The sequence below is a fragment of the Scyliorhinus torazame genome, chromosome 14 (assembly GCF_047496885.1).
Source record: "Scyliorhinus torazame isolate Kashiwa2021f chromosome 14, sScyTor2.1, whole genome shotgun sequence".
NCBI lineage: Eukaryota > Metazoa > Chordata > Chondrichthyes > Carcharhiniformes > Scyliorhinidae > Scyliorhinus > Scyliorhinus torazame.
The window spans coordinates 198,432,315-198,455,053 of NC_092720.1; the positions used below are offsets into that span (position 1 = coordinate 198,432,315).

Consider the following 22,739-nt stretch of genomic DNA (forward strand, 5'->3'; position numbering starts at 1 on the left):
CCGGGGCCTGGATCGAACTCTGGTCTTCGACGCCGTGTGGGAACAGTGCTAAGCACTGCGCCACCATGCCGCCCCTAAACAGACACACTACCCCGACCCTCCTGCACCCATCTTTTTTCTTTTAAATTTAGAGCACCCAATCATTTTGTTATTTTTTTTAATTAAGGGGCAATTTAGCATGGCCAATCCACCTAACCTGCACATCTTTGGGTTGTGGGGGTGAAACCCACGCAGACACGGCGAGAATGTGCAAACTCCACACGGACAGTGACCCTGGGCCAGGTTACAAACCCGGGTCCTCAGCGCCGTTGTCCCAGTGCTAACCACTGCACCATGTGCCACTTTCGCACACACCCATCTGACACGCACAGACCCAGCACACCAGCCCCCCACGAAAAACACACACACACTCATTCTTGATACTCACAATCACCCAACACACACACCCGACACTGAGTTAACATTTCTGCAACGGGGATAGAAAGAAATTGATGAGGAGGATTTGAGAGTCACAAAGATGTTGATTGTAATAAAAACAATGATTATCGTCACAAGTAGGCATACATTAACACTGCAATGTAGTTACTGTGAAAAACAACTAGTCGCCACAATCCGGCGCCTGTTCGGGTACAGAGCGGGAGAATTGAGAATGTCCAAATTACCTATCAGCATGCCTTTGGGGACTTGTGGGAGCAACCGGAGGAAAGCCACGCAGACACGTGGAGAATGTGCAGAGTCCACAGAGCCGGGAATGGGACCTGGGATCGTGGAGCTGTGAAGCAACTGCAGGGCAGCACGGTAGCAGAAGTGGACAGCACCGTGGCTTCACAGCACCAGGGCGCCAGATTCGATTCGCCGCTGGGTCACTGTCTGTGCGGAGTCTGCGTGGGTTTCCTCCAGGTGCTGCGGTGTCCTCCCACAGTGCAAAGAAGTGCAGGTTATGTGGACTGGCTATGCTAAACTGCCCTCATTGTCGAAAAAAGTTTAGGAGAGGTTAATGGGATAGGATAGAAGTGAGGGCTGAAGTGGGTCGGTGCAGACTGGATGGGCTGAACGGCCTCATTCTGAACTGCATGTTCTATGCTAACCACTGTGTTACCATGCTACCCTGTTGTTGGCTCCTGGAGAGGTTTTTAGGGCGATGCTTCCGATCTGAAAAAGATCAATCCATTTTTGTTTCGTAAATCAGGGGAGAGCGCGAACGCAGTCCCCCACTACCACAAATTTTGCAGTCGAGTATCCCGCATTTGGGGACATCGCAGGCGTCAGCACACCCGAAGTGCAATGGGCTAGCCTCGTCCTGAGCGAACCACCTTTTTGATCATGGTTTCACCAGGTAAGTACGCTTAAAAACAGTACACCCTCCCAGTCCACACCACACATCACATCTTTCACTCACACTTACTGCATTTACACGGCCAAACTGTCACTTTACTTACAATTATCTCTACCGAATTAGACTAGTTCTGTTGTATGATTTTGACAAATTGTCGAACATACCTCTCTATAAGAAACACATTGCTTAAAACGTCCGCTATGCTATTTGCATATTGGCCTTAAAAGGAAGTGAACAGCCCCTTATCTACCTGTCAGTCAAACGATGGACCGTTTTCCGGAATGAAGACTTTCTCTCTCAAAACTTTGTCTGTCCATCTTTGTTCAGCAAGGAAACAATTAACTTTTCTGACACGGAAATAGAAAGATTGATGAGGAGGTTTTTGGAGTCACGAAGATATTGGTTGTTGTCTCTAGGAGAGGTTTTTTAGCGTCATGGGCAGTTTATTGAGAGGCATGTTTGCAGGTTTATTTGGGGGTGGGGTCAGGTTAATCTTCATGGGGACATGCTCCCCACCCCCATCCCCACGCACGCACCCCATCCCACATGCATCACCACACACTATATTGTTTAAAAATAAATTTAGAGTACCCAATTCGTTTTATGTTCCAATTTATTGGCAATTTGATGTGGCCAATCCACCTAGCCTGTACATCTTTGGGTTGTGAGGGTGAGACCCACGCAAACACTGAGGAAAATGTGCAAACTCCTCATGGACAATGGCCTGGGTCCTGGATCGAACTCTAGTCTTCGACGCCGTGAGGGAACAGTGCTAAGCACTGCGCCACCATGCCGCCCCTAAACAGACACACTACCCCGACACTCCTACACCCATCTTTTTTCTTTTAAATTTAGAGCACCCAATCATTTTGTTATTTTTTTAAATTAAGGGGCAATTTAGCATGGCCAATCCACCTAACCTGCACATCTTTGGGTTGTGGGGGTGAAACCCACGCAGACACGGCGAGAATGTGCAAACTCCACACGGACAGTGACCCTGGGCCAGGATTCAAACCCGGGTCCTCAGCGCCGTTGTCCCAGTGCTAACCACTGCACCATGTGCCATTTTCGCACACACCCATCTGACACGCACAGACCCAGCACACCAGCCCCCCACGAAAAACACACGCACACTCATTCTTGATACTCACAATCACCCCAACGCACACACACACCTCTGACACACACACACCCGACACAGAGTTAACATTTCCTCAACGGGGATAGAAAGAAATTGATGAGGAGGATTTGCGAGTCACATAAATGTTGATTGTAATAATAACAATGATTATCGTCACAAGTAGGCTTACATTAACACTGCAATGAAGTGACTGTGAAAAACAACTAGTCGCCAAAATCCGGCGCCTGTTCGGGTACAGAGCGGGAGAATTGAGAATGTCCAAATTACCTATCAGCATGCCTTTGGGGACTTGTGGGAGCAACCGGAGGAAAGCCACGCAGAGAATGTGCAGAGTCCACAGAGCCGGGAATGGGACCTGGGATCGTGGAGCTGTGAAGCAACAGCAGGGCAGCAGGGTAGCAGAAGTGGATAGCACGGTGGCTTCACAGCGCCACGGTGCCAGATTCGATTCGCTGCTGGGTCACTGTCTGTGCGGAGTCTGCGTGGGTTTCCTCCAGGTGCTGCGGTGTCCTCCCACAGTGCAAAGAAGTGCAGGTTATGTGTACTGGCCATGCTAAACTGCCCTCATTGTCGAGAAAAGTTTAGGAGAGGTTAATGGGATAGGATAGAAGTGAGGGCTGAAGTGGGTCGGTGCAGACTGGATGGGCTTAACGGCCTCATTCTGCACTGTATGTTCTGTGCTAACCACTGTGTTACCATGCTCTCCTGTTGTTGGCTCCGGGAGAGGTTTTTAGAGCGATCTTTCCAACATGTTGCTCGACCAGAAAAGGATCAATCTATTTTAGTTCCGTAAATCAGGGGAGAGCGCGAACGCAGTCCCCCACTACCACAAATTTTGCAGTCGAGTATCCCGCATTTGGGGACATCGCAGGCGTCAGCACACCCGAAGTGCAATGGGCTAGCCTCGTCCTGGGCGAACCACCTTGTTGATCATGGTTTCACCCCTGCCAGGTAAGTATGCTTAAAAACAGTACACCCTCCCAGTCCACACCACACATCACATCTTTCACTCACACTTACTGCATTTACACGGCCAAACTGTCACTTTGCTTACAATTATCTCTACCGAATTAGACTAGTTCTGTTGTATGATTTTGACAAATTGTCGAATATACCTCTCTATAAGAAACACATTGCCTAAAACGTCCGCTATGCTATTTGCATATTGGCCTGAAAAGGAAGTGAACCGCCCCTTATCGACCTATCAGTCAAACGATGGACCGTTTTCCGGAATGAAGACTATCTCTCTCAAAACTTTGTCTGTCCATCTTTATTCAGCAAGGAAACAATTAACTTTTCTGACACAGAAATAGAAAGATTGATGAGGAGGTTTTTGGAGTCACGAAGATATTGGTTGTTGTCTCTAGGAGAGGTTTTTTAGCGTCATGAGCAGTTTATTGAGAGGCATGTTTGCAGGTTTATTTGGGGGCGGGGTCAGGTTAATCTTCATGGGGACATGCTCCCCACCCCCATCCCCACGCACGCACCCCATCCCACATGCATCACCACACACTCACACACTATATTGTTTAAAAATAAATTTAGAGTACCCAATTCATTTTATGTTCCAATTTATTGGCAATTTGATGTGGCCAATCCACCTAGCCTGTACATCTTTGGGTTGTGAGGGTGAGACCCACGCAAACACTGAGGGAAATGTGCAAACTCCTCATGGACAATGACCCGGGGCCTGGATCGAACTCTGGTCTTCGACGCCGTGAGGGAACAGTGCTAAGCACTGCGCCACCATGCCGCCCCTAAACAGACACACTACCCCGACCCTCCTGCACCCATCTTTTTTCTTTTAAATTTAGAGCACCCAATCATTTTGTTATTTTTTTTAATTAAGGGGCAATTTAGCATGGCCAATCCACCTAACCTGCACATCTTTGGGTTGTGGGGGTGAAACCCACGCAGACACGGCGAGAATGTGCAAACTCCACACGGACAGTGACCCTGGGCCAGGATTCAAACCCGGGTCCTCAGCGCCGTTGTCCCAGTGCTAACCACTGCACCATGTGCCACTTTCGCACACACCCATCTGACACGCACAGACCCAGCACACCAGCCCCCCACGAAAAACACACACACACTCATTCTTGATACTCACAATCACCCAACACACACACCCGACACTGAGTTAACATTTCTGCAACGGGGATAGAAAGAAATTGATGAGGAGGATTTGAGAGTCACAAAGATGTTGATTGTAATAAAAACAATGATTATCGTCACAAGTAGGCTTACATTAACACTGCAATGAAGTTACTGTGAAAAACAACTAGTCGCCACAATCCGGCGCCTGTTCGGGTACAGAGCGGGAGAATTGAGAATGTTCAAATTACCTATCAGCATGCCTTTGGGGACTTGTGGGAGCAACCGGAGGAAAGCCACGCAGACACGTGGAGAATGTGCAGAGTCCACAGAGCCGGGAATGGGACCTGGGATCGTGGAGCTGTGAAGCAACTGCAGGGCAGCACGGTAGCAGAAGTGGATAGCACCGTGGCTTCACAGCACCAGGGCGCCAGATTCGATTCGCCGCTGGGTCACTGTCTGTGCGGAGTCTGCGTGGGTTTCCTCCAGGTGCTGCGGTGTCCTCCCACAGTGCAAAGAAGTGCAGGTTATGTGGACTGGCCATGCTAAACTGCCCTCATTGTCGAAAAAAGTTTAGGAGAGGTTAATGGGATAGGATAGAAGTGAGGGCTGAAGTGGGTCGGTGCAGACTGGATGGGCTGAACGGCCTCATTCTGAACTGCATGTTCTATGCTAACCACTGTGTTACCATGCTACCCTGTTGTTGGCTCCTGGAGAGGTTTTTAGGGCGATGCTTCCAACAGGTTGATCGATGTGAAAAGGATCAATCTATTTTTGTTTCGTAAATCAGGGGAGAGCGCGAACGCAGTCCCCCACTACCACAAATTTTGCAGTCGAGCATCCCGCATTTGGGGACATCGCAGGCGTCAGCACACCCGAAGTGCAATGGGCTAGCCTCGTCTTGGGCGAACCACCTTTTTGATCATGGTTTCACCCCTGCCAGGTAAGTATGCTTAAAAACAGTACACCCTCCCAGTCCACACCACACATCACATCTTTCACTCACACTTACTGCATTTACGGCCAAACTGTCACTTTACTTACAATTATCTCTACCGAATTAGACTAGTTCTGTTGTATGATTTTGACAAATTGTCGAACATACCTCTCTATAAGAAACACATTGCCTAAAACGTCCGCTATGCTATTTGCATATTGGCCTTAAAAGGAAGTGAACCGCCCCTTATCTACCTGTCAGTCAAACGATGGACCGTTTTCCGGAATGTAGACTTTCTCTCTCAAAACTTTGTCTGTCCATCTTTGTTCAGCAAGGAAACAATTAACTTTTCTGACACGGAAATAGAAAGATTGATGAGGAGGTTTTCGGAGTCACGAAGATATTGGTTGTTGGCTCTAGGAGAGGTTTTTTAGCGTCATGGGCAGTTTATTGAGAGGCATGTTTGCAGGTTTATTTGGGGGTGGGGTCAGGTTAATCTTCATGGGGACATGCTCCCCACCCCCATCCCCACGCACGCACCCCATCCCACATGCATCACCACACACTCACACACTATATTGTTTAAAAATAAATTTAGAGTACCCACTTCGTTTTATGTTCCAATTTATTGGCAATTTGATGTGGCCAATCCACCTAGCCTGTACATCTTTGGGTTGTGAGGGTGAGACCCACGCAAACACTGAGGAAAATGTGCAAACTCCTCATGGACAATGACCTGGGTCCTGGAACGAACTCTAGTCTTCGATGCCGTGAGGGAACAGTGCTAAGCACTGCGCCACCATGCCGCCCCTAAACAGACACACTACCCCGACACTCCTACACCCATCTTTTTTCTTTTAAATTTAGAGCACCCAATCATTTTGTTATTTTTTTTATTTAAGGGGCAATTTAGCATGGCCAATCCACCTAACCTGCACATCTTTGGGTTGTGGGGGTGAAACCCACGCAGACACGGCGAGAATGTGCAAACTCCACACGGACAGTGACCCTGGGCCAGGATTCAAACCCGGGTCCTCAGCGCCGTTGTCCCAGTGCTAACCACTGCACCATGTGCCATTTTCGCACACACCCATCTGACACGCACAGACCCAGCACACCAGCCCCCCACGAAAAACACACGCACACTCATTCTTGATACTCACAATCACCCCAACGCACACACACACCTCTGACACACACACACCCGACACAGAGTTAACATTTCCTCAACGGGGATAGAAAGAAATTGATGAGGAGGATTTGCGAGTCACATAAATGTTGATTGTAATAATAACAATGATTATCGTCACAAGTAGGCTTACATTAACACTGCAATGAAGTGACTGTGAAAAACAACTAGTCGCCAAAATCCGGCGCCTGTTCGGGTACAGAGCGGGAGAATTGAGAATGTCCAAATTACCTATCAGCATGCCTTTGGGGACTTGTGGGAGCAACCGGAGGAAAGCCACGCAGAGAATGTGCAGAGTCCACAGAGCCGGGAATGGGACCTGGGATCGTGGAGCTGTGAAGCAACAGCAGGGCAGCAGGGTAGCAGAAGTGGATAGCACGGTGGCTTCACAGCGCCACGGTGCCAGATTCGATTCGCTGCTGGGTCACTGTCTGTGCGGAGTCTGCGTGGGTTTCCTCCAGGTGCTGCGGTGTCCTCCCACAGTGCAAAGAGGTGCTGGTTATGTGGACTGGCTATGCTAAACTGCCCTCATTGTCGAAAAAAGTTTAGGAGAGGTTAATGGGTTAAGGGGATAGGATAGAAGTGAGGGCTGAAGTGAGACGGTGCAGACTGGATGGGCTGAACGGCCTCATTCTGCACTGTATGCTCTGTGCTAACCACTGTGTTACCATGCTCTCCTGTTGTTGGCTCCGGGAGAGGTTTTTAGAGCGATCTTTCCAACATGTTGCTCGACCAGAAAAGGATCAATCTATTTTAGTTCCGTCAATCAGGGGAGAGCGCGAACGCAGTCCCCCACTACCACAAATTTTGCAGTCGAGTATCCCGCATTTGGGGACATCGCAGGCGTCAGCACACCCGAAGTGCAATGGGCTAGCCTCGTCCTGGGCGAACCACCTTGTTGATCATGGTTTCACCCCTGCCAGGTAAGTATGCTTAAAAACAGTACACCCTCCCAGTCCACACCACACATCACGTCTTTCACTCACACTTACTGCATTTACACGGCCAAACTGTCACTTTACTTACAATTATCTCTACCGAATTAGACTAGTTCTGTTGTATGATTTTGACAAATTGTCGAATATACCTCTCTATAAGAAACACATTGCCTAAAACGTCCGCTATGCTATTTGCATATTGGCCTTAAAAGGAAGTGAACCGCCCCTTATCTACCTGTCAGTCAAACGATGGACCGTTTTCCGGAATGAAGACTTTCTCTCTCAAAACTTTGTCTGTCCATCTTTGTTCAGCAAGGAAACAATTAACTTTTCTGACACGGAAATAGAAAGATTGATGAGGAGGTTTTTGGAGTCACGAAGATATTGGTTGTTGGCTCTAGGAGAGGTTTTTTAGCGTCATGGGCAGTTTATTGAGAGGCATGTTTGCAGGTTTATTTGGGGGTGGGGTCAGGTTAATCTTCATGGGGACATGCTCCCCACCCCCATCCCCACGCACGCACCCCATCCCACATGCATCACCACACACTCACACACTATATTGTTTAAAAATAAATTTAGAGTACCCACTTCGTTTTATGTTCCAATTTATTGGCAATTTGATGTGGCCAATCCACCTAGCCTGTACATCTTTGGGTTGTGAGGGTGAGACCCACGCAAACACTGAGGAAAATGTGCAAACTCCTCATGGACAATGACCTGGGTCCTGGATCGAACTCTAGTCTTCGACGCCGTGAGGGAACAGTGCTAAGCACTGCGCCACCATGCCGCCCCTAAACAGACACACTACCCTGACACTCCTACACCCATCTTTTTTCTTTTAAATTTAGAGCACCCAATCATTTTGTTATTTTTTTAAATTAAGGGGCAATTTAGCATGGCCAATCCACCTAACCTGCACATCTTTGGGTTGTGGGGGTGAAACCCACGCAGACACGGCGAGAATGTTCAAACTCCACACGGACAGTGACCCTGGGCCAGGATTCAAACCCGGGTCCTCAGCGCCGTTGTCCCAGTGCTAACCACTGCACCATGTGCCATTTTCGCACACACCCATCTGACACGCACAGACCCAGCACACCAGCCCCCCACGAAAAACACACGCACACTCATTCTTGATACTCACAATCACCCCAACGCACACACACACCTCTGACACACACACACCCGACACAGAGTTAACATTTCCTCAACGGGGATAGAAAGAAATTGATGAGGAGGATTTGCGAGTCACATAAATGTTGATTGTAATAATAACAATGATTATCGTCACAAGTAGGCTTACATTAACACTGCAATGAAGTGACTGTGAAAAACAACTAGTCGCCAAAATCCGGCGCCTGTTCGGGTACAGAGCGGGAGAATTGAGAATGTCCAAATTACCTATCAGCATGCCTTTGGGGACTTGTGGGAGCAACCGGAGGAAAGCCACGCAGAGAATGTGCAGAGTCCACAGAGCCGGGAATGGGACCTGGGATCGTGGAGCTGTGAAGCAACAGCAGGGCAGCAGGGTAGCAGAAGTGGATAGCACGGTGGCTTCACAGCGCCACGGTGCCAGATTCGATTCGCTGCTGGGTCACTGTCTGTGCGGAGTCTGCGTGGGTTTCCTCCAGGTGCTGCGGTGTTCTCCCACAGTGCAAAGAGGTGCTGGTTATGTGGACTGGCTATGCTAAACTGCCCTCATTGTCGAAAAAAGTTTACGAGAGGTTATTGGGTTAAGGGGATAGGATAGAAGTGAGGGCTGAAGTGAGACGGTGCAGACTGGATGGGCTGAACGGCCTCATTCTGCACTGTATGCTCTGTGCTAACCACTGTGTTACCATGCTCTCCTGTTGTTGGCTCCGGGAGAGGTTTTTAGAGCGATCTTTCCAACATGTTGCTCGACCAGAAAAGGATCAATCTATTTTAGTTCCGTCAATCAGGGGCGAGCGCGAACGCAGTCCCCCACTACCACAAATTTTGCAGTCGAGTATCCCGCATTTGGGGACATCGCAGGCGTCAGCACACCCGAAGTGCAATGGGCTAGCCTCGTCCTGGGCGAACCACCTTGTTGATCATGGTTTCACCCCTGCCAGGTAAGTATGCTTAAAAACAGTACACCCTCCCAGTCCACACCACACATCACATCTTTCACTCACACTTACTGCATTTACACGGCCAAACTGTCACTTTACTTACAATTATCTCTACCGAATTAGACTAGTTCTGTTGTATGATTTTGACAAATTGTCGAATATACCTCTCTATAAGAAACACATTGCCTAAAACGTCCGCTATGCTATTTGCATATTGGCCTGAAAAGGAAGTGAACCGCCCCTTATCGACCTATCAGTCAAACGATGGACCGTTTTCCGGAATGAAGACTATCTCTCTCAAAACTTTGTCTGTCCATCTTTATTCAGCAAGGAAACAATTAACTTTTCTGACACCGAAATAGAAAGATTGATGAGGAGGTTTTTGGAGTCACGAAGATATTGGTTGTTGTCTCTAGGAGAGGTTTTTTAGCGTCATGAGCAGTTTATTGAGAGGCATGTTTGCAGGTTTATTTGGGGGCGGGGTCAGGTTAATCTTCATGGGGACATGCTCCCCACCCCCATCCCCACGCACGCACCCCATCCCACATGCATCACCACACACTCACACACTATATTGTTTAAAAATAAATTTAGAGTACCCAATTCATTTTATGTTCCAATTTATTGGCAATTTGATGTGGCCAATCCACCTAGCCTGTACATCTTTGGGTTGTGAGGGTGAGACCCACGCAAACACTGAGGGAAATGTGCAAACTCCTCATGGACAATGACCCGGGGCCTGGATCGAACTCTGGTCTTCGACGCCGTGAGGGAACAGTGCTAAGCACTGCGCCACCATGCCGCCCCTAAACAGACACACTACCCCGACCCTCCTGCACCCATCTTTTTTCTTTTAAATTTAGAGCACCCAATCATTTTGTTATTTTTTTAAATTAAGGGGCAATTTAGCATGGCCAATCCACCTAACCTGCACATCTTTGGGTTGTGGGGGTGAAACCCACGCAGACACGGCGAGAATGTGCAAACTCCACACGGACAGTGACCCTGGGCCAGGTTTCAAACCCGGGTCCTCAGCGCCGTTGTCCCAGTGCTAACCACTGCACCATGTGCCACTTTCGCACACACCGATCTGACACGCACAGACCCAGCACACCAGCCCCCCACGAAAAACACACACACACTCATTCTTGATACTCACAATCACCCAACACACACACCCGACACTGAGTTAACATTTCTGCAACGGGGATAGAAAGAAATTGATGAGGAGGATTTGAGAGTCACAAAGATGTTGATTGTAATAAAAACAATGATTATCGTCACAAGTAGGCTTACATTAACACTGCAATGTAGTTACTGTGAAAAACAACTAGTCGCCACAATCCGGCGCCTGTTCGGGTACAGAGCGGGAGAATTGAGAATGTCCAAATTACCTATCAGCATGCCTTTGGGGACTTGTGGGAGCAACCGGAGGAAAGCCACGCAGACACGTGGAGAATGTGCAGAGTCCACAGAGCCGGGAATGGGACCTGGGATCGTGGAGCTGTGAAGCAACTGCAGGGCAGCACGGTAGCAGAAGTGGATAGCACCGTGGCTTCACAGCACCAGGGCGCCAGATTCGATTCGCCGCTGGGTCACTGTCTGTGCGGAGTCTGCGTGGGTTTCCTCCAGGTGCTGCGGTGTCCTCCCACAGTGCAAAGAAGTGCAGGTTATGTGGACTGGCCATGCTAAACTGCCCTCATTGTCGAAAAAAGTTTAGGAGAGGTTAATGGGATAGGATAGAAGTGAGGGCTGAAGTGGGTCGGTGCAGACTGGATGGGCTGAACGGCCTCATTCTGAACTGCATGTTCTATGCTAACCACTGTGTTACCATGCTACCCTGTTGTTGGCTCCTGGAGAGGTTTTTAGGGCGATGCTTCCAACAGGTTGATCGATGTGAAAAGGATCAATCTATTTTTGTTTCATAAATCAGGGGAGAGCGCGAACGCAGTCCCCCACTACCACACATTTTGCAGTCGAGCATCCCGCATTTGGGGACATCGCAGGCGTCAGCACACCCGAAGTGCAATGGGCTAGCCTCGTCCTGGGCGAACCACCTTTTTGATCATGGTTTCACCCCTGCCAGGTAAGTATGCTTAAAAACAGTACACCCTCCCAGTCCACACCACACATCACATCTTTCACTCACACTTACTGCATTTACACGGCCAAACTGTCACTTTACTTACAATTATCTCTACCGAATTAGACTAGTTCTGTTGTATGATTTTGACAAATTGTCGAACATACCTCTCTATAAGAAACACATTGCCTAAAACGTCCGCTATGCTATTTGCCTTAAAAGGAAGTGAACCGCCCCTTATCTACCTGTCAGTCAAACGATGGACCGTTTTCCGGAATGAAGACTTTCTCTCTCAAAACTTTGTCTGTCCATCTTTGTTCAGCAAGGAAACAATTAACTTTTCTGACACGGAAATAGAAAGATTGATGAGGAGGTTTTTGGAGTCACGAAGATATTGGTTGTTGGCTCTAGGAGAGGTTTTTTAGCGTCATGGGCAGTTTATTGAGAGGCATGTTTGCAGGTTTATTTGGGGGTGGGGTCAGGTTAATCTTCATGGGGACATGCTCCCCACCCCCATCCCCACGCACGCACCCCATCCCACATGCATCACCACACACTCACACACTATATTGTTTAAAAATAAATTTAGAGTACCCACTTCGTTTTATGTTCCAATTTATTGGCAATTTGATGTGGCCAATCCACCTAGCCTGTACATCTTTGGGTTGTGGGGGTGAAACCCACGCAGACACGGCGAGAATGTGCAAACTCCACACGGACAGTGACCCTGGGCCAGGATTCAAACCCGGGTCCTCAGCGCCGTTGTCCCAGTGCTAACCACTGCACCATGTGCCATTTTCGCACACACCCATCTGACACGCACAGACCCAGCACACCAGCCCCCCACGAAAAACACACGCACACTCATTCTTGATACTCACAATCACCCCAACGCACACACACACCTCTGACACACACACACCCGACACAGAGTTAACATTTCCTCAACGGGGATAGAAAGAAATTGATGAGGAGGATTTGCGAGTCACATAAATGTTGATTGTAATAATAACAATGATTATCGTCACAAGTAGGCTTACATTAACACTGCAATGAAGTGACTGTGAAAAACAACTAGTCGCCAAAATCCGGCGCCTGTTCGGGTACAGAGCGGGAGAATTGAGAATGTCCAAATTACCTATCAGCATGCCTTTGGGGACTTGTGGGAGCAACCGGAGGAAAGCCACGCAGAGAATGTGCAGAGTCCACAGAGCCGGGAATGGGACCTGGGATCGTGGAGCTGTGAAGCAACAGCAGGGCAGCAGGGTAGCAGAAGTGGATAGCACGGTGGCTTCACAGCGCCACGGTGCCAGATTCGATTCGCTGCTGGGTCACTGTCTGTGCGGAGTCTGCGTGGGTTTCCTCCAGGTGCTGCGGTGTTCTCCCACAGTGCAAAGAGGTGCTGGTTATGTGGACTGGCTATGCTAAACTGCCCTCATTGTCGAAAAAAGTTTAGGAGAGGTTAATGGGTTAAGGGGATAGGATAGAAGTGAGGGCTGAAGTGAGACGGTGCAGACTGGATGGGCTGAACGGCCTCATTCTGCACTGTATGCTCTGTGCTAACCACTGTGTTACCATGCTCTCCTGTTGTTGGCTCCGGGAGAGGTTTTTAGAGCGATCTTTCCAACATGTTGCTCGACCAGAAAAGGATCAATCTATTTTAGTTCCGTCAATCAGGGGCGAGCGCGAACGCAGTCCCCTACTACCACAAATTTTGCAGTCGAGTATCCCGCATTTGGGGACATCGCAGGCGTCAGCACACCCGAAGTGCAATGGGCTAGCCTCGTCCTGGGCGAACCACCTTGTTGATCATGGTTTCACCCCTGCCAGGTAAGTATGCTTAAAAACAGTACACCCTCCCAGTCCACACCACACATCACATCTTTCACTCACACTTACTGCATTTACACGGCCAAACTGTCACTTTACTTACAATTATCTCTACCGAATTAGACTAGTTCTGTTGTATGATTTTGACAAATTGTCGAATATACCTCTCTATAAGAAACACATTGCCTAAAACGTCCGCTATGCTATTTGCATATTGGCCTGAAAAGGAAGTGAACCGCCCCTTATCGACCTATCAGTCAAACGATGGACCGTTTTCCGGAATGAAGACTATCTCTCTCAAAACTTTGTCTGTCCATCTTTATTCAGCAAGGAAACAATTAACTTTTCTGACACCGAAATAGAAAGATTGATGAGGAGGTTTTTGGAGTCACGAAGATATTGGTTGTTGTCTCTAGGAGAGGTTTTTTAGCGTCATGAGCAGTTTATTGAGAGGCATGTTTGCAGGTTTATTTGGGGGCGGGGTCAGGTTAATCTTCATGGGGACATGCTCCCCACCCCCATCCCCACGCACGCACCCCATCCCACATGCATCACCACACACTCACACACTATATTGTTTAAAAATAAATTTAGAGTACCCAATTCATTTTATGTTCCAATTTATTGGCAATTTGATGTGGCCAATCCACCTAGCCTGTACATCTTTGGGTTGTGAGGGTGAGACCCACGCAAACACTGAGGGAAATGTGCAAACTCCTCATGGACAATGACCCGGGGCCTGGATCGAACTCTGGTCTTCGACGCCGTGAGGGAACAGTGCTAAGCACTGCGCCACCATGCCGCCCCTAAACAGACACACTACCCCGACCCTCCTGCACCCATCTTTTTTCTTTTAAATTTAGAGCACCCAATCATTTTGTTATTTTTTTAAATTAAGGGGCAATTTAGCATGGCCAATCCACCTAACCTGCACATCTTTGGGTTGTGGGGGTGAAACCCACGCAGACACGGCGAGAATGTGCAAACTCCACACGGACAGTGACCCTGGGCCAGGTTTCAAACCCGGGTCCTCAGCGCCGTTGTCCCAGTGCTAACCACTGCACCATGTGCCACTTTCGCACACACCGATCTGACACGCACAGACCCAGCACACCAGCCCCCCACGAAAAACACACACACACTCATTCTTGATACTCACAATCACCCAACACACACACCCGACACTGAGTTAACATTTCTGCAACGGGGATAGAAAGAAATTGATGAGGAGGATTTGAGAGTCACAAAGATGTTGATTGTAATAAAAACAATGATTATCGTCACAAGTAGGCTTACATTAACACTGCAATGTAGTTACTGTGAAAAACAACTAGTCGCCACAATCCGGCGCCTGTTCGGGTACAGAGCGGGAGAATTGAGAATGTCCAAATTACCTATCAGCATGCCTTTGGGGACTTGTGGGAGCAACCGGAGGAAAGCCACGCAGACACGTGGAGAATGTGCAGAGTCCACAGAGCCGGGAATGGGACCTGGGATCGTGGAGCTGTGAAGCAACTGCAGGGCAGCACGGTAGCAGAAGTGGATAGCACCGTGGCTTCACAGCACCAGGGCGCCAGATTCGATTCGCCGCTGGGTCACTGTCTGTGCGGAGTCTGCGTGGGTTTCCTCCAGGTGCTGCGGTGTCCTCCCACAGTGCAAAGAAGTGCAGGTTATGTGGACTGGCCATGCTAAACTGCCCTCATTGTCGAAAAAAGTTTAGGAGAGGTTAATGGGATAGGATAGAAGTGAGGGCTGAAGTGGGTCGGTGCAGACTGGATGGGCTGAACGGCCTCATTCTGAACTGCATGTTCTATGCTAACCACTGTGTTACCATGCTACCCTGTTGTTGGCTCCTGGAGAGGTTTTTAGGGCGATGCTTCCAACAGGTTGATCGATGTGAAAAGGATCAATCTATTTTTGTTTCATAAATCAGGGGAGAGCGCGAACGCAGTCCCCCACTACCACACATTTTGCAGTCGAGCATCCCGCATTTGGGGACATCGCAGGCGTCAGCACACCCGAAGTGCAATGGGCTAGCCTCGTCCTGGGCGAACCACCTTTTTGATCATGGTTTCACCCCTGCCAGGTAAGTATGCTTAAAAACAGTACACCCTCCCAGTCCACACCACACATCACATCTTTCACTCACACTTACTGCATTTACACGGCCAAACTGTCACTTTACTTACAATTATCTCTACCGAATTAGACTAGTTCTGTTGTATGATTTTGACAAATTGTCGAACATACCTCTCTATAAGAAACACATTGCCTAAAACGTCCGCTATGCTATTTGCCTTAAAAGGAAGTGAACCGCCCCTTATCTACCTGTCAGTCAAACGATGGACCGTTTTCCGGAATGAAGACTTTCTCTCTCAAAACTTTGTCTGTCCATCTTTGTTCAGCAAGGAAACAATTAACTTTTCTGACACGGAAATAGAAAGATTGATGAGGAGGTTTTTGGAGTCACGAAGATATTGGTTGTTGGCTCTAGGAGAGGTTTTTTAGCGTCATGGGCAGTTTATTGAGAGGCATGTTTGCAGGTTTATTTGGGGGTGGGGTCAGGTTAATCTTCATGGGGACATGCTCCCCACCCCCATCCCCACGCACGCACCCCATCCCACATGCATCACCACACACTCACACACTATATTGTTTAAAAATAAATTTAGAGTACCCACTTCGTTTTATGTTCCAATTTATTGGCAATTTGATGTGGCCAATCCACCTAGCCTGTACATCTTTGGGTTGTGAGGGTGAGACCCACGCAAACACTGAGGAAAATGTGCAAACTCCTCATGGACAATGACCTGGGTCCTGGATCGAACTCTAGTCTTCGACGCCGTGAGGGAACAGTGCTAAGCACTGCGCCACCATGCCGCCCCTAAACAGACACACTACCCTGACACTCCTACACCCATCTTTTTTCTTTTAAATTTAGAGCACCCAATCATTTTGTTATTTTTTTAAATTAAGGGGCAATTTAGCATGGCCAATCCACCTAACCTGCACATCTTTGGGTTGTGGGGGTGAAACCCACGCAGACACGGCGAGAATGTGCAAACTCCACACGGACAGTGACCCTGGGCCAGGTTTCAAACCCGGGTCCTCAGCGCCGTTGTCCCAGTGCTAACCACTGCACCATGTGCCACTTTCGCACACACCGATCTGACACGCACAGCCCCAGCACACCAGCCCCCCACGAAAAACACACACACACTCATTCTTGATACTCACAATCACCCAACACACACACCCGACACTGAGTTAACATTTCTGCAACGGGGATAGAAAGAAATTGATGAGGAGGATTTGAGAGTCACAAAGATGTTGATTGTAATAAAAACAATGATTATCGTCACAAGTAGGCTTACATTAACACTGCAATGTAGTTACTGTGAAAAACAACTAGTCGCCACAATCCGGCGCCTGTTCGGGTACAGAGCGGGAGAATTGAGAATGTCCAAATTACCTATCAGCATGCCTTTGGGGACTTGTGGGAGCAACCGGAGGAAAGCCACGCAGACACGTGGAGAATGTGCAGAGTCCACAGAGCCGGGAATGGGACCTGGGATCGTGGAGCTGTGAAGCAACTGCAGGGCAGCACGGTAGCAGAAGTGGATAGCACCGTGGCTTCACAGCACCAGGGCGCCAGATTCGATTCGCCGCTGGGTCACTGTCTGTGCGGAGTCTGCGTGGGTTTCCTCCAGGTGCTGCGGTGTCCTCCCACAGTGCAAAGAAGTGCAGGTTATGTGGACTGGCCATGCTAAACTGCCCTCATTGTCGAAAAAAGTTTAGGAGAGGTTAATGGGATAGGATAGAAGTGAGGGCTGAAGTGGGTCGGTGCAGACTGGATGGGCTGAACGGCCTCATTCTGAACTGCATGTTCTATGCTAACCACTGTGTTACCATGCTACCCTGTTGTTGGCTCCTGGAGAGGTTTTTAGGGCGATGCTTCCAACAGGTTGATCGATGTGAAAAGGATCAATCTATTTTTGTTTCATAAATCAGGGGAGAGCGCGAACGCAGTCCCCCACTACCACACATTTTGCAGTCGAGCATCCCGCATTTGGGGACATCGCAGGCGTCAGCACACCCGAAGTGCAATGGGCTAGCCTCGTCCTGGGCGAACCACCTTTTTGATCATGGTTTCACCCCTGCCAGGTAAGTATGCTTAAAAACAGTACACCCTCCCAGTCCACACCACACATCACATCTTTCACTCACACTTACTGCATTTACACGGCCAAACTGTCACTTTACTTACAATTATCTCTACCGAATTAGACTAGTTCTGTTGTATGATTTTGACAAATTGTCGAACATACCTCTCTATAAGAAACACATTGCCTAAAACGTCCGCTATGCTATTTGCCTTAAAAGGAAGTGAACCGCCCCTTATCTACCTGTCAGTCAAACGATGGACCGTTTTCCGGAATGAAGACTTTCTCTCTCAAAACTTTGTCTGTCCATCTTTGTTCAGCAAGGAAACAATTAACTTTTCTGACACGGAAATAGAAAGATTGATGAGGAGGTTTTTGGAGTCACGAAGATATTGGTTGTTGGCTCTAGGAGAGGTTTTTTAGCGTCATGGGCAGTTTATTGAGAGGCATGTTTGCAGGTTTATTTGGGGGTGGGGTCAGGTTAATCTTCATGGGGACATGCTCCCCACCCCCATCCCCACGCACGCACCCCATCCCACATGCATCACCACACACTCACACACTATATTGTTTAAAAATAAATTTAGAGTACCCACTTCGTTTTATGTTCCAATTTATTGGCAATTTGATGTGGCCAATCCACCTAGCCTGTACATCTTTGGGTTGTGAGGGTGAGACCCACGCAAACACTGAGGAAAATGTGCAAACTCCTCATGGACAATGACCTGGGTCCTGGATCGAACTCTAGTCTTCGACGCCGTGAGGGAACAGTGCTAAGCACTGCGCCACCATGCCGCCCCTAAACAGACACACTACCCCGACACTCCTACACCCATCTTTTTTCTTTTAAATTTAGAGCACCCAATCATTTTGTTATTTTTTTAAATTAAGGGGCAATTTAGCATGGCCAATCCACCTAACCTGCACATCTTTGGGTTGTGGGGGTGAAACCCACGCAGACACGGCGAGAATGTGCAAACTCCACACGGACAGTGACCCTGGGCCAGGATTCAAACCCGGGTCCTCAGCGCCGTTGTCCCAGTGCTAACCACTGCACCATGTGCCATTTTCGCACACACCCATCTGACACGCACAGACCCAGCACACCAGCCCCCCACGAAAAACACACGCACACTCATTCTTGATACTCACAATCACCCCAACGCACACACACACCTCTGACACACACACACCCGACACAGAGTTAACATTTCCTCAACGGGGATAGAAAGAAATTGATGAGGAGGATTTGCGAGTCACATAAATGTTGATTGTAATAATAACAATGATTATCGTCACAAGTAGGCTTACATTAACACTGCAATGAAGTGACTGTGAAAAACAACTAGTCGCCAAAATCCGGCGCCTGTTCGGGTACAGAGCGGGAGAATTGAGAATGTCCAAATTACCTATCAGCATGCCTTTGGGGACTTGTGGGAGCAACCGGAGGAAAGCCACGCAGAGAATGTGCAGAGTCCACAGAGCCGGGAATGGGACCTGGGATCGTGGAGCTGTGAAGCAACAGCAGGGCAGCAGGGTAGCAGAAGTGGATAGCACGGTGGCTTCACAGCGCCACGGTGCCAGATTCGATTCGCTGCTGGGTCACTGTCTGTGCGGAGTCTGCGTGGGTTTCCTCCAGGTGCTGCGGTGTCCTCCCACAGTGCAAAGAGGTGCTGGTTATGTGGACTGGCTATGCTAAACTGCCCTCATTGTCGAAAAAAGTTTAGGAGAGGTTAATGGGTTAAGGGGATAGGATAGAAGTGAGGGCTGAAGTGAGACGGTGCAGACTGGATGGGCTGAACGGCCTCATTCTGCACTGTATGCTCTGTGCTAACCACTGTGTTACCATGCTCTCCTGTTGTTGGCTCCGGGAGAGGTTTTTAGAGCGATCTTTCCAACATGTTGCTCGACCAGAAAAGGATCAATCTATTTTAGTTCCGTAAATCAGGGGAGAGCGCGAACGCAGTCCCCCACTACCACAAATTTTGCAGTCGAGTATCCCGCATTTGGGGACATCGCAGGCGTCAGCACACCCGAAGTGCAATGGGCTAGCCTCGTCCTGGGCGAACCACCTTGTTGATCATGGTTTCACCCCTGCCAGGTAAGTATGCTTAAAAACAGTACACCCTCCCAGTCCACACCACACATCACATCTTTCACTCACACTTACTGCATTTACACGGCCAAACTGTCACTTTACTTACAATTATCTCTACCGAATTAGACTAGTTCTGTTGTATGATTTTGACAAATTGTCGAATATACCTCTCTATAAGAAACACATTGCCTAAAACGTCCGCTATGCTATTTGCATATTGGCCTGAAAAGGAAGTGAACCGCCCCTTATCGACCTATCAGTCAAACGATGGACCGTTTTCCGGAATGAAGACTATCTCTCTCAAAACTTTGTCTGTCCATCTTTATTCAGCAAGGAAACAATTAACTTTTCTGACACCGAAATAGAAAGATTGATGAGGAGGTTTTTGGAGTCACGAAGATATTGGTTGTTGTCTCTAGGAGAGGTTTTTTAGCGTCATGAGCAGTTTATTGAGAGGCATGTTTGCAGGTTTATTTGGGGGCGGGGTCGGGTTAATCTTCATGGGGACATGCTGCCCACCCCCATCCCCACGCATGCACCCCATCCCACATGCATCACCACACACTCACACACTATATTGTTTAAAAATAAATTTAGAGTACCCAATTCATTTTATGTTCCAATTTATTGGCAATTTGATGTGGCCAATCCACCTAGCCTGTACATCTTTGGGTTGTGAGGGTGAGACCCACGCAAACACTGAGGGAAATGTGCAAACTCCTCATGGACAATGACCCGGGGCCTGGATCGAACTCTGGTCTTCGACGCCGTGAGGGAACAGTGCTAAGCACTGCGCCACCATGCCGCCCCTAAACAGACACACTACCCCGACCCTCCTGCACCCATCTTTTTACTTTTAAATTTAGAGCACCCAATCATTTTGTTATTTTTTTAAATTAAGGGGCAATTTAGCATGGCCAATCCACCTAACCTGCACATCTTTGGGTTGTGGGGGTGAAACCCACGCAGACACGGCGAGAATGTGCAAACTCCACACGGACAGTGACCCTGGGCCAGGTTTCAAACCCGGGTCCTCAGCGCCGTTGTCCCAGTGCTAACCACTGCACCATGTGCCACTTTCGCACACACCGATCTGACACGCACAGACCCAGCACACCAGCCCCCCACGAAAAACACACACACACTCATTCTTGATACTCACAATCACCCAACACACACACCCGACACTGAGTTAACATTTCTGCAACGGGGATAGAAAGAAATTGATGAGGAGGATTTGAGAGTCACAAAGATGTTGGTTGTAATAAAAACAATGATTATCGTCACAAGTAGGCTTACATTAACACTGCAATGTAGTTACTGTGAAAAACAACTAGTCGCCACAATCCGGCGCCTGTTCGGGTACAGAGCGGGAGAATTGAGAATGTCCAAATTACCTATCAGCATGCCTTTGGGGACTTGTGGGAGCAACCGGAGGAAAGCCACGCAGACACGTGGAGAATGTGCAGAGTCCACAGAGCCGGGAATGGGACCTGGGATCGTGGAGCTGTGAAGCAACTGCAGGGCAGCACGGTAGCAGAAGTGGATAGCACCGTGGCTTCACAGCACCAGGGCGCCAGATTCGATTCGACGCTGGGTCACTGTCTGTGCGGAGTCTGCGTGGGTTTCCTCCAGGTGCTGCGGTGTCCTCCCACAGTGCAAAGAAGTGCAGGTTATGTGGACTGGCTATGCTAAACTGCCCTCATTGTCGAAAAAAGTTTAGGAGAGGTTAATGGGATAGGATAGAAGTGAGGGCTGAAGTGGGTCGGTGCAGACTGGATGGGCTGAACGGCCTCATTCTGAACTGCATGTTCTATGCTAACCACTGTGTTACCATGCTACCCTGTTGTTGGCTCCTGGAGAGGTTTTTAGGGCGATGCTTCCGATCTGAAAAAGATCAATCCATTTTTGTTTCGTAAATCAGGGGAGAGCGCGAACGCAGTCCCCCACTACCACAAATTTTGCAGTCGAGTATCCCGCATTTGGGGACATCGCAGGCGTCAGCACACCCGAAGTGCAATGGGCTAGCCTCGTCCTGGGCGAACCACCTTTTTGATCATGGTTTCACCAGGTAAGTATGTTTAAAAACAGTACACCCTCCCAGTCCACACCACACATCACATCTTTCACTCACACTTACTGCATTTACACGGCCAAACTGTCACTTTACTTACAATTATCTCTACCGAATTAGACTAGTTCTGTTGTATGATTTTGACAAATTGTCGAACATACCTCTCCATAAGAAACACATTGCTTAAAACGTCCGCTATGCTATTTGCATATTGGCCTTAAAAGGAAGTGAACAGCCCCTTATCTACCTGTCAGTCAAACGATGGACCGTTTTCCGGAATGAAGACTTTCTCTCTCAAAACTTTGTCTGTCCATCTTTGTTCAGCAAGGAAACAATTAACTTTTCTGACACGGAAATAGAAAGATTGATGAGGAGGTTTTTGGAGTCACGAAGATATTGGTTGTTGTCTCTAGGAGAGGTTTTTTAGCGTCATGGGCAGTTTATTGAGAGGCATGTTTGCAGGTTTATTTGGGGGTGGGGTCAGGTTAATCTTCATGGGGACATGCTCCCCACCCCCATCCCCACGCACGCACCCCATCCCACATGCATCACCACACACTATATTGTTTAAAAATAAATTTAGAGTACCCAATTCATTTTATGTTCCAATTTATTGGCAATTTGATGTGGCCAATCCACCTAGCCTGTACATCTTTGGGTTGTGAGGGTGAGACCCACGCAAACACTGAGGAAAATGTGCAAACTCCTCATGGACAATGACCTGGGTCCTGGATCGAACTCTAGTCTTCGACGCCGTGAGGGA

At 48.5% G+C, this 22,739-nt stretch overlaps 11 non-coding genes across 11 annotated transcripts; all 11 read right to left on the bottom strand.

Moving 5' to 3' along the window:
* Window positions 1-1,186: 1,186 nt before the first annotated feature.
* LOC140390882 (U1 spliceosomal RNA) lies at window positions 1,187-1,344 on the bottom strand. The gene has a single exon (XR_011934933.1). It is a non-coding gene; the product is annotated as a U1 spliceosomal RNA (small nuclear RNA).
* A 1,928-nt stretch (window positions 1,345-3,272) lies between these two features.
* On the bottom strand, window positions 3,273-3,436 carry LOC140390633 (U1 spliceosomal RNA). The gene has a single exon (XR_011934693.1). It is a non-coding gene; the product is annotated as a U1 spliceosomal RNA (small nuclear RNA).
* A 1,922-nt stretch (window positions 3,437-5,358) lies between these two features.
* Window positions 5,359-5,522, bottom strand: LOC140390758 (U1 spliceosomal RNA). The gene has a single exon (XR_011934815.1). It is a non-coding gene; the product is annotated as a U1 spliceosomal RNA (small nuclear RNA).
* A 1,942-nt stretch (window positions 5,523-7,464) lies between these two features.
* Window positions 7,465-7,628, bottom strand: LOC140390634 (U1 spliceosomal RNA). The gene has a single exon (XR_011934694.1). It is a non-coding gene; the product is annotated as a U1 spliceosomal RNA (small nuclear RNA).
* Window positions 7,629-9,572: 1,944 nt separating this feature from the next.
* On the bottom strand, window positions 9,573-9,736 carry LOC140390688 (U1 spliceosomal RNA). The gene has a single exon (XR_011934746.1). It is a non-coding gene; the product is annotated as a U1 spliceosomal RNA (small nuclear RNA).
* Window positions 9,737-11,658: 1,922 nt separating this feature from the next.
* On the bottom strand, window positions 11,659-11,822 carry LOC140390759 (U1 spliceosomal RNA). The gene has a single exon (XR_011934816.1). It is a non-coding gene; the product is annotated as a U1 spliceosomal RNA (small nuclear RNA).
* Window positions 11,823-13,485: 1,663 nt separating this feature from the next.
* LOC140390681 (U1 spliceosomal RNA) lies at window positions 13,486-13,649 on the bottom strand. The gene has a single exon (XR_011934739.1). It is a non-coding gene; the product is annotated as a U1 spliceosomal RNA (small nuclear RNA).
* Window positions 13,650-15,571: 1,922 nt separating this feature from the next.
* LOC140390760 (U1 spliceosomal RNA) lies at window positions 15,572-15,735 on the bottom strand. Its single transcript, XR_011934817.1, has one exon. It is a non-coding gene; the product is annotated as a U1 spliceosomal RNA (small nuclear RNA).
* Window positions 15,736-17,649: 1,914 nt separating this feature from the next.
* On the bottom strand, window positions 17,650-17,813 carry LOC140390761 (U1 spliceosomal RNA). The gene has a single exon (XR_011934818.1). It is a non-coding gene; the product is annotated as a U1 spliceosomal RNA (small nuclear RNA).
* Window positions 17,814-19,749: 1,936 nt separating this feature from the next.
* Window positions 19,750-19,913, bottom strand: LOC140390635 (U1 spliceosomal RNA). The gene has a single exon (XR_011934695.1). It is a non-coding gene; the product is annotated as a U1 spliceosomal RNA (small nuclear RNA).
* A 1,910-nt stretch (window positions 19,914-21,823) lies between these two features.
* LOC140390878 (U1 spliceosomal RNA) lies at window positions 21,824-21,981 on the bottom strand. The gene has a single exon (XR_011934930.1). It is a non-coding gene; the product is annotated as a U1 spliceosomal RNA (small nuclear RNA).
* Window positions 21,982-22,739: the final 758 nt, after the last annotated feature.